The sequence below is a fragment of the Dipodomys merriami genome, unplaced genomic scaffold, assembly GCF_024711535.1.
Source record: "Dipodomys merriami isolate MVZ:Mamm:240054 unplaced genomic scaffold, mDipMer1.0.p SCAF_799, whole genome shotgun sequence".
Lineage (NCBI taxonomy): Eukaryota > Metazoa > Chordata > Mammalia > Rodentia > Heteromyidae > Dipodomys > Dipodomys merriami.
This window is the reverse complement of record NW_027206400.1, coordinates 120,434-130,917: the sequence shown is the minus strand read 5'-3', so window position 1 is coordinate 130,917 and position 10,484 is coordinate 120,434. Positions and strand designations below refer to the sequence as shown.

The 10,484-nt window shown below is 36.4% G+C and overlaps 1 pseudogene; it reads right to left on the bottom strand.

Annotated features, from left to right (window-relative positions):
• Positions 1–364: 364 nt before the first annotated feature.
• Positions 365–461, bottom strand: LOC138818935 (U6 spliceosomal RNA; annotated as a pseudogene).
• Between the last annotated feature and the right edge of the window lie 10,023 nt (positions 462–10,484).

Genomic DNA, 10,484 nt, shown 5'->3' with positions numbered 1-10,484 from the left:
AAAAAAGTATATTTTAAAATATTTAGTATTCTGTTTGTATAATATCCATCATCTAGTTCATTCTCTCCTAGATATAATACTTTGAATTTGACATTGTTTTATAATATATAGGTTCATTAATGTGTCCTTTCAGATTGCATTCCATATAGAAAAGGTTTAAGATTCCTTTAATTCCTACGTCCTTATAGAATTTTATTTATTTGGGATAAAATGAAAATGTTATTTAATTTCAAAACTTTTATAAAGGTTATGCAATGTAAAGGCCTTTATAAAAAGGTGAAAATTGAATGGTGTAAAACTAACTTTTATTCCTATGAATTACATGTATAATTACACTTGTATATTTGTAATCAACTGTTTAGTAACTGTTTTTCATTTCTTCACAAATTTTCATATCATCCTTGTGCAAGAGCCATGTTAATCTCTGTATTGTAATTTGGGTAAATGTGCTGCTGAAGCATGTAGTGTCCTGTAAATTTAAGTAATTAATGATGCAATCTTAAGACAGGCATATATCCTTGGTTGCCTATTTGTAACAAGGAAACCTTATTGTTTCCTAAATTGCTATTTATCTTGTTTCTGTAAAATTGTGTTTATGATGGAAAAAACTTACATTGATATGTCCACCTGTATCCATATTTTAAAAAATTTTTCCCTTCCCCTCCACAAATTATACCAACATCAAATACAGTGAAAACAGGGGTTATACCATGCGGGAGGGACATACAAAGTAACAAAGAAATAATCTTATAAATATGTTAGAAATAATTACAGGAAAGGAAAAAATTTGAATTCTTATTTTCGGGTTCATTTCACCTAACATCAACTTATCTAACAATTTCTGCGTGTCTCAGACATACACTAGTAATTGCTAATAAGGGAACCCATGGGACCTATGTTACTTTGGGCCTGGCTTACTTCACTTAATATAATTTTTTCCAAGTTTTCCATTTCCTAACAAATGGGGCAATATCATTCTTTCAGATAGAGACATAGAATTCCATTGTATATATATATACCACATTTTCTTGATCCATTCATCTACTGAGGGGCATCTGGGTTGGCTCCATATAGCTATGGTAAAGCTGCAATAAATATATTTGTGCTGGTAGCTTTTTTATGGTCTAGTTTGTGATCATTTGGGTAAATGCCCAAAAGTGGGATTGCTCGATCATAGGGAAGCTCTATGTGGAGTCTTTGGAGGAACCTCCATACTACTTTCCAAAGGGGTTGAACAAGAATACACTCCCACTAACCATGCATTAAGGTTCCCTTTTGTCCACATCCCCTCCAGCATCTGTTGTTATTAGAGTTCTTGATTATAGCCATTCTAACTTGGGTGAGGTGATATATTAATGTTGATTGATTTGCATTTCTTTTATGGCTAGGGACGTTGAGCATTTCTGCATGCATTTATTGGTCATCCTCCTTTCCTCTTCAGAGAAGTTTCTCTTTATGTCTTTAGCCCACTTATTTATTGGGCAGTATTTTCTTTGAGTATTTGTGTTGGGGATTTATTTTTTTTATTTCCAGGTCTGTTTTAGATATGAAACCCTTGTCGGTTGTATGGCTAGTGAAGATCATCTCCGATTCCGTGGGCTTTCTAGTGATCTTGCTAGCTATGTCCTTTGCCATGCAGAAACTCTGCAATTGCATGCAATCCCATTTGTCCAAACTTTCTTTCATTTGTTTTGCTTCTGGGTTTCTTTTCAGAAAATTTCAGCCTTTGTCAAGGAGACATAGGCTTTCTAGGTAATGTTTAAAGAATATTTGCTTTGACTCCGAGGTCTTTGATTCATTTGGAGTTGATTCTGGTACAGCGTGATATATAAGGATCTAGCCTTAATTTTCAACAAGTGATTAACCAATTTTGCTAGTACCATTTTCTGATCAGCCTGTCTTTCCTCAATTTTATCTTTTTAGACCTTTATCGAATATTAGATGATTATGGGTCTGTAGGTTCATTTCTGGGTTTTCAATTCTAGTCCATTGTTCCTGAGGTCTTTTCTTGTGCCAGTATAAAAGTGTTTAAATTACTATGGCTTTGTAGTAGAGTTTGAAATTTGGTATTGATATTCCTCCAACACCGTTCTTTCTGTTAAGGATCGCTTTTTGCAATTGGGGGTCTTTTGTTGTTCCATATGAATTTTTGGATTGCCTCTTCTATTTCCTTGAAGAAGGCGGTAGGAATATTGATAGGTATGGCATTGAACTTGTAGATAGTCTTGGGAAATATTGCCATTTCACAATGTTCATCCTTCCTATCGAGGAGCATGGGAGGTTTTGCCACTTTCTAAGTTCTATTTTGATTTCCTTTTTCAGATTTTTTAAAGTTTTCATCATAGAAATCCTTTACTTCTTTGGTTAAGTTAATTCCTAGGTATTTTATTTTTGAGGGGCTATTACAAATGGAAAACCTTTCTTGATTTGAGCCACGCTTTTCTAATTGTTGGCATATAGAAAAGCCATTGATTTTTGAGGGTTAATTTTATACCCTTCTATTTTGCCCACGTTTTGAATTAGCTTGAGTAATTTGGGAGTGGAGTCCGTGGGATTCCTTAAGTACAAGATTATGTCATCTGCAAAGAGGGAGTATTTTACTTCTTCTTTCCCTATTTGCATCCCTTTTATGTTGGCATATTGTCTTATTTCTGTAGCTAGGTATTCTAATACTAAATTGAAGAGAAGTTGAGAGTGGACATCCTTGTCTCATTTCTGTGTTAAGAGGAAATGGCTGTAGTTTTTCACCATTAATTATAATTCTGGCTGTAGGTTTTCCATATACAGCTTTTATTGTATTGAGGAATGTTCCATAGATACCTAATTTTTCCAGAACCCTTATCATAAAGGGGTTTTGGATCGGGTCCAATGCTTTTTCTGCAGCTGTTGAGATAACCATGTGGTTTTAATCCTTGCTCTTGTTGATATGATAAATTATATTAATTGATTTGTGTACATTGAACCAGGTTTGCATCCCTGAAATGAATCCTGTATGATAGTGGTGCATGATTTTTTGGATGAAGTGTTGAATTCGATTGGCCAAAATTTTGTTGAAAATTTTGTATCAATGTTCATCAAAGAAATGGGTCTATAGTTCTCTTTCTTTCATGATTCCTTGCTTGGTATTGGGATGAAGGTTATGATGGCTTCATGGAATGAGTTTGGTAGTGAACTTTCTCTTTCAATTTCATTGAAGATTTAGAGGAGTATTGGTGTGAGCTCTGTTTTGAAGGTCTTGTACAATTCTGCTGTAAAATCCATCTGGTCCTGGGATTTTCTTAGATGGGAGGTCTCTTATTGCTGTGTCTATTTCAACGCTTGATATGGGCCCCTTAAAATGTTTTAACCCATCTTGTTTTAGTATTTGCATGTTGATAATTGCTAGCAAAAGTTCCATTTCTGCCAAGTTTCAAACTTATTAGCATAAAGGTTTGAAAATATTCCCTTAAAATGTTCAGAATCTTGGTTGTTTCCGTGGTGATGTTTCCATTCTCATCTCTGACTTTATTTATTTGGGTGTGTTCCTTCATTTTCTGATAAGATTTGCTAAGGGTCTGTCAATTTTGTTAATTTTTTCAAAGAACCAACTCTTTGTTTTGTTGATTCTTTCTGTTTTTTGTTTATTCTAATTCTTTTAACTCTGATTTAATGTTAATTATTTCTTTCTATCTATTGAATTGGAGTTTATCTTGCTGCTCTTTGTCAAGGTGGTTCAGATGTCTCATTAAATGGTTGGTTTCAGATATCTCTAATTTGTTGGTGTAGGAACTCAGAGCTATAAACTTGCCTCTGAGTACTGCCTTTTCTGTGTCCCAGAGGAGCTGGTAATTTGTGTGTTCATTTTTGTTGAATATCATGGACATTTGAATTTCCTTTCTAATCTCTTCCATGACCCCCTGTTTATTCAACAGTGTGTTGTTCAACCTCCATTTGTTACAAGACTTTTTTGGTGGCTTTTGGTGTTGAGTTCTAATTTTATTCCCTTGTGGTCTGACAAAATGTAAGGTGTAACTTCAGTGTTTCTGAATTTGGACAAGTTTGTTTTGTGACCTAAAATGTGATTTCTTTTGGAAAATGTTCCATGTGCTGCAGAGTAAAACCTGTATTCTGATGTCTGTTAAATCTAGTTGATCTATGCAGTTGTTTAGATCTGTGGTTTCTCTGTTGATTTTTTGCTGATTTGATCTATATAGTGGGGATAGCGGTGTGTTAAAATTCTCAACAATTAATGTCTTTGGATCTATGTGAGATCTGAGGGAAAATAGTGTTTCTTGGATAAATTTGGGTGCTCCATTGTTTGGCGATTCCATATTTAAGATTGTAATATCCTCCTGAAGTAGAGAACCCATAAGTCGTATGTAGCCACCTTCTTTAACTCTTTACACGAATTTTAATTTGAAGCATATTTTATCTGATATTATTATTGCAACTCCTTCCTGTTTATGGCAGCTGTTTGCTTGGTAGATTTTATTCTAGCCTTTCATTACCAAAATGTGTTTGTTTTTATGGGCAAGGTGTGACTCCTAAAGGCAAGAGATAGAATTATCTTGCTTTTTAATCCAACTAGACAGATTGTTTCACTAAATTGGAGCTTTAAGTCCATTAATGTTGAGAGCTAGGACTGAGAGGTGTTTGGTAGCTCCTGCCATGCTATCCACCTCTGTGGGGGCTGTGGAAACTTGGTTCTTCCTATGGTTTTGGATTCTCAGTTTGGGTGTGGTTTCTTAGCCATTATTGTGGTCTTGTTGGTTTTCTATGTGTAGGTCATCTTTAAGTATTTTTTGTAGGGCTGGTTTGGTAGAGATATATTTTTCAGTTTTTCTTTGCTATGGAAGGTTTTTATTTGACCTTCGGTTATGAAGGAGAATTTAGCTGGGTACAGTATTCTTGGTTGAAAATTGTTGGTCTTCAGGGCATGACATACAGCCTTCCAGGCTCTTCTTGCTTTAATTATCTCTGCTGAAAAATATGAGATGATTCTAATTGGTTTTCCTTTATAGGTGATTGATCTTTTCTCCTTGACATCTTTTAGGAACTTATTCTTGGTCTTAATTGATCCTGAGTGGATTATAATGTGACAATGGGAAGTGTTGTTCTGGTGTGGTCTATTTGGGGTTCTACAAGCATCTTGTATCTGAATAGGCCTATCTTTTTGTATGTTTGGAAAGTTCTCTGCTTGGATCCTGATAAACAAATTTCCTAGACAATTAACTTCTGTCTCTAGCTGTTCCTCTACACCAATTGTCCTCAGAGTAGGCCTACTGATTGTCTATTCCAAATGTTGAATAGATCTATCATGTTTCTTCGATTTGTCTTGGATAGTTGTATGTTCTTTTTAATACCTAGGCTCTCTTCAATCCCTGAGATTCGATCTACTGCATTAAATATCCTACTTTTTTTTTTGATTCTCTACATTTTTTTTTATTTTTTTATTTTTTTTAAAATTTTATATTATTTTATTTGTGAACATACTGTACAGAGGGGTTACAATTACATGGGCAGGATAATGCGTACATTACTTACCAAGCATTGCAGCCTCCTCCTTTGATTTACCCTTCACATCCCTTCCCCGCCTACCCTCTCCCCCCCAATCTCAATCCTTCTCCTTCTCCCCACTTCCCCACCCCACCATTCTCTACATTCTTTTTTTTTAATTTAATTTTATTTTATTTGAGAACATACTGTATAGATGGGCTACAATTACATGGGCAGGATAATGCATACATTTCTTACCAAGCATTGCAGCCTCCTCCTTTGTTTACCCTTCACCTCCCTTCCCAGCCTCCCCCCTTCCCCCACTCAATTATACCCCCCTCCCCCCCCACAGACATTGTAAAGTTGGTTTTGACATGACATTTTGTACTTCTCATGGTTGCAACAGGTCCACCTGAATCCTTAAACGACTTGTTTGTCCCCATCTCCTCCACATGTTATACTGATATCAAATATAGTGAAAGCGGGGGTTACACTGTGGGGGAGGGACATACAAAGCAACAAAGAAATAATCTTATAAATGCGTTAGAAACACATGCATGAAAGAAACGAAAACATTAAAATACATATTTAAGGGTTCATTTTCCTAACATCACATTATTTGACCTTTTCCGCTTGACTCATACCTATACTACATATTGCAAATAAGGGAAACAATGGGACCTATGCTACTTTGGGCCTGGCTTACTTCACTTAATATAATTTTTTCCAAACCTTTCCATTTCCTAACAAATGGGGAAATGTCATTCTTTATGATCGAGTCATAGAATTCCATTGTGTATATATACCACATTTTCTTGATCCATTCATCTACTGAGGGGCATCTGGGTTGGTTCCATATCTTAGCTATGGTAAATAATGCTGCAAAAAACAAAGTTGTGCTGGTAGCTTTAGTGTGGTCTTGTTTGTAAACATTTGGGTAAATGCCCAAAAGTGGGATTGCTGGATCATAGGGGAGATCTATGTGAAGTATTTTGAGGAACCTCCATACTGCTTTCCCAAGTGGTTGAACAAATTTACATTCCCACCAACAATGAAGTAAGGTTCCTGTCTGTCCACATCCCCTCCAGCATCTGTTGTTGTTAGAGTTCTTGATTTTTGCTGTTCTAACTGGAGTGAGGTGATATCTCAATGTTGTTTTGATTTACATTTCTTTTATGGCTAGGGATGTTGAACATTTCTTCATGTGTCTATTGGCCATCCTTCTTTCTTCTTCAGAGAAGCTTCTCTTTAAGTCTTTCGCCCACTTATTTATTGGGCAGTTGTTTCTTTGAGGATTTGTTGTTGGGTGGTTCAATTTTTTGAGTTCCAAGTATATTTTAGATATGAGACCCTTGTCCGTTGTATGGCTAGTAAAGATCTTCTCCCAATCCGTGGGCTTTCTATTGATCTTGCTAGCTATGTCATTTGCCATGCAGAAGCTCTGCAACCTTATGCAATCCCATTTGTCCAACCTTTCTTTGATTTGTTGTGCTTCCAGGTCTCTATTCAGAAAATTTCGGCCTGAGCCAAGGAGACCTAGGGTTTCTCCTATTCCATCCTGTAATGTTTTCAGAGTGTCTGCTTTGAGTTCAAGGTCTTTGATCCATTTGGAGTTGATTCTGGTGCAGGGTGATATATAAGGATCTAGCTTTAGTTTTCTACATGTAGTTAACCAATTTTGCCAGCACCATTTACTGAAGAGGCTGTCTTTCTTCCATTCTATTGTTTTAGCTTCCTTATCGAAGATTAGATGGCTATAGGTCTGTAGGTTCATTTCTGGGTTTTCAATTCTATTCCGTTGGTCCTGAGGTCTGTTCTTATGCCAATACCAAGCTGTTTTGATTACTATGGCTTTATAGTAGAGTTTGAAATTTGGTATTGATATTCCTCCAGCAGTGTTCTTTCCATTGAGGAACGTTTTTGCTATTTGGGGTCTTTTATTGTTCCATATGAATTTTTGGATTGACTCTTCTATTTCCTTGAAGAAGGAGTGTGGAATTTTGATAGGTATCGCGTTGAATTTGTAGATAGTCTTGGGAAGTATTGCCATTTTCACGATGTTAATCTTGCCAATCCAGGAGCATAGGAGGTTTTGCCATTTTTTAAGTTCTGTGTTGATTTCCTTTTTCAAGATTTGAAATTTTCATAATATAGGTCCTTTACTTCTTTGGTTAAGTTAATTCCTAGGTATTTTATTTTTTGTGGGACTATTACAAATGGAGTTGCTTTCCTAATTTCAGCCACACTTTTCTCATTGTTGGCATATAGAAAAGCCATTGATTTTGGGGGGTTAATTTTATAACCTGCTACTTTGCCAAAGTTTTGAATCAGCTTGAGTAATTTGGGAGTGGAGTCTATGGGATTCTTTAAATACAAGATCATGTCATCTGCAAAGAGGGAGTGTTTTATTTCTTCTTTCCCTATTTGGATCCGCTTTATGTCTGCATCTTGTCTTATTGCTGTAGCTAGGCATTCTAATACTAGATTGAAGAGAAGTGGAGAGAGTGGGCATCCTTGTCTTGTTCCTGAGTTAAGAGGAAATGGCTTTAGTTTTTCACCATTGAGTATAATGCTGGCTGTAGGTTTGTCATATACAGCCTTTATTGTATTGAGGAATGATCCATGGATTCCTAATTTTTCCAGAACCTTCATCATCAAGGGGTGTTGGATCTTGTCAAATGCATTTTCTGCATCTATTGAGATAACCATGTGGTTCTTATTCTTGCTCCTATTGATGTGATGAATAATATTATTTGATTTGTGTATATTGAACCAGCTTTGCATCCCTGAAATGAATCCTGTTTGATCATGGTGTATGATTTTCTGGATGAATTGTTGAAGTCGATTGGCCAAAATTTTGTTGAGAAGTTTTGTATCAATGTTCATCAAAGAAATGGGCCTATAGTTCTCTTTCTTTGATGAGTCCCTGCCTGGTTTTGGGATGAGGGTTATGATGGCTTCATAGAATGTGTTCTGTAGTGAGCTTTCTCTTTCAATTTCATTGAAGAGTTGCAGGAGTATTGGTGTGAGCTCTGCTTTGAAGGCCTTGTAGAATTCCGCTGTAAAACCATCTGGTCCTGGACTTTTCTTAGCTGGGAGGTCTCTTATTGCTGTTTCTATTTCAATGCTTGATATGGGCCTGTTAAGCTGGTTTAACTCATCTTGGTTTAGTTTTGGCATGTCAATATTTACTAGGAAAAGGTCCATTTCTGTCAAGTTCTCAAACTTATTAGCATAAAGTTTTGAGAAGTATTCCCTTATAATGTTCTGAATCTTGGTTGTTTCCGTGGTGATGTTTCCATTCTCATCTCTGAGTTTATTAATTTGGGTGTGTTCTCTCCTTTTTCTGATAAGGTTTGCTAAGGGTCTGTCAATTTTGTTAATTTTTTCGAAGAACCAACTCTTTGTTTTGTTGATTCTTTCTATAGTTTTTTTGGGATTCTAATTCATTTAATTCTGTTTTAATTTTGATTATTTCTTTCTGTCTACTGGATTGGGGTTTATCTAGCTGCTCTTTTTCAAGGAGGTTTAGATGTGTCATTAAATTGTTAGTTTCAGATCTCTCCAATTTGTTGATGCAGGATCTCAGGGCTATAAACTTGCCTCTGAGTACTGCCTTTGCTGTGTCCCAGAGGAGCTGGTAATTTGTGTGTTCATTTTTGTTGAATAGCATGAACATTTGAATTTCCTTTCTAATCTCTTCCATGACCCACTCATGATTCAGCAGTGGGTTGTTCAGCCTCCATGTGATACCGGACTTTCTTTGGTGGCTTTTGGTGTTGAGTTCTAATTTTATTCCCTTGTTGTCAGAGAGAATGCAAGTTATAACTTCAATGTTTCTGAATTTAGACAAGTTTGCTTTGTGGCCTAAAATGTGGTCTATTTTAGAAAACGTTCCATGTGCTGCTGAGAAGAACGTGTATTCTGATGCTGCTGGGTGAAATGTTCGGTAAATGTCTGTTTAGTCTAGTTGATCTATGCAGCTGTTTAGATCTGCGGTTTTTCTGGTGAGTTTTTGCCGAGTTGATATATCTAGTGGGGAGAGTGGTGTGTTAAAATCCCCAACAATTAATGTCTTTGGATCTATATGAGATTTGAGGGAAAGTAGTGTTTCTTTGATAAATTTGGGTGTTCCATTGTTTGGCGAATAGATATTTAGAATTGTAATATCCTCCTGAAGGAGAGATCCTTTAATTAGTATGTAGCAACCTTCTTTATCTCTTCTCACGAATTTTAATTTGAATCTATTTTATCTGATATTAGGATTGCAACTCCCGCCTGTTTATCAGGGACGTTTGCTTGGTAGATTTTGTTCCAGCCTTTTACATTGAAAATGTGTTTGTTTTTATGGGCAAGATGTGACTCCTGCAGGCAGCAGATAGAAGGGTCTTGTTTTTTTAATCCAACTCGACAGTCTATGTCGCTTAATTGGAGAGTTCAGTCCGTTAACGTTAAGAGATAGGACTGAGAGGTATTTGGGAGTTCCTGCCATGTTATCCACCTTCTTGGGGGCTGCAAAAACTGGGTTCTTCCTAAGGTTCTTGGATTCTCAGTTTGGGTGCAGTTTCTTGGCCTTTGTTGCGTTCTTGTTGGTTTTCTATGTGTAGGACATCTTTAAGAATCTTTTGTAGGGCTGGTTTGGTGGAGATGTATTGTTTCAATTTTTCTTTGCTCTGGAAGGTTTTTATTTGGCCTTCAGTTATGAAGGAGAGTTTAGCTGGGTACAGTATTCTTGGTTGATAGTTGTTTGTTTTTAGGGCATGGCATACGTCATTCCAGGCTCTTCTTGCTTTGATTGTCTCTGCTGAGAAATCTGAGGTAATTCTAATTGGTTTCCCTTTATAGGTGATTACCCTTTTCTCCTTGACAGCTTTAAGGATCTTTTCCTTGGTCTGGGTTGATCCTGTGTGGAGTATAATGTGACGGTGTGATGTCCTATTCTGGTCTGGTCTATTTGGGGTTCTAAAAGCTTCTTGTATCTGAATAGGCCTATCTTTTTGTATGTTTGG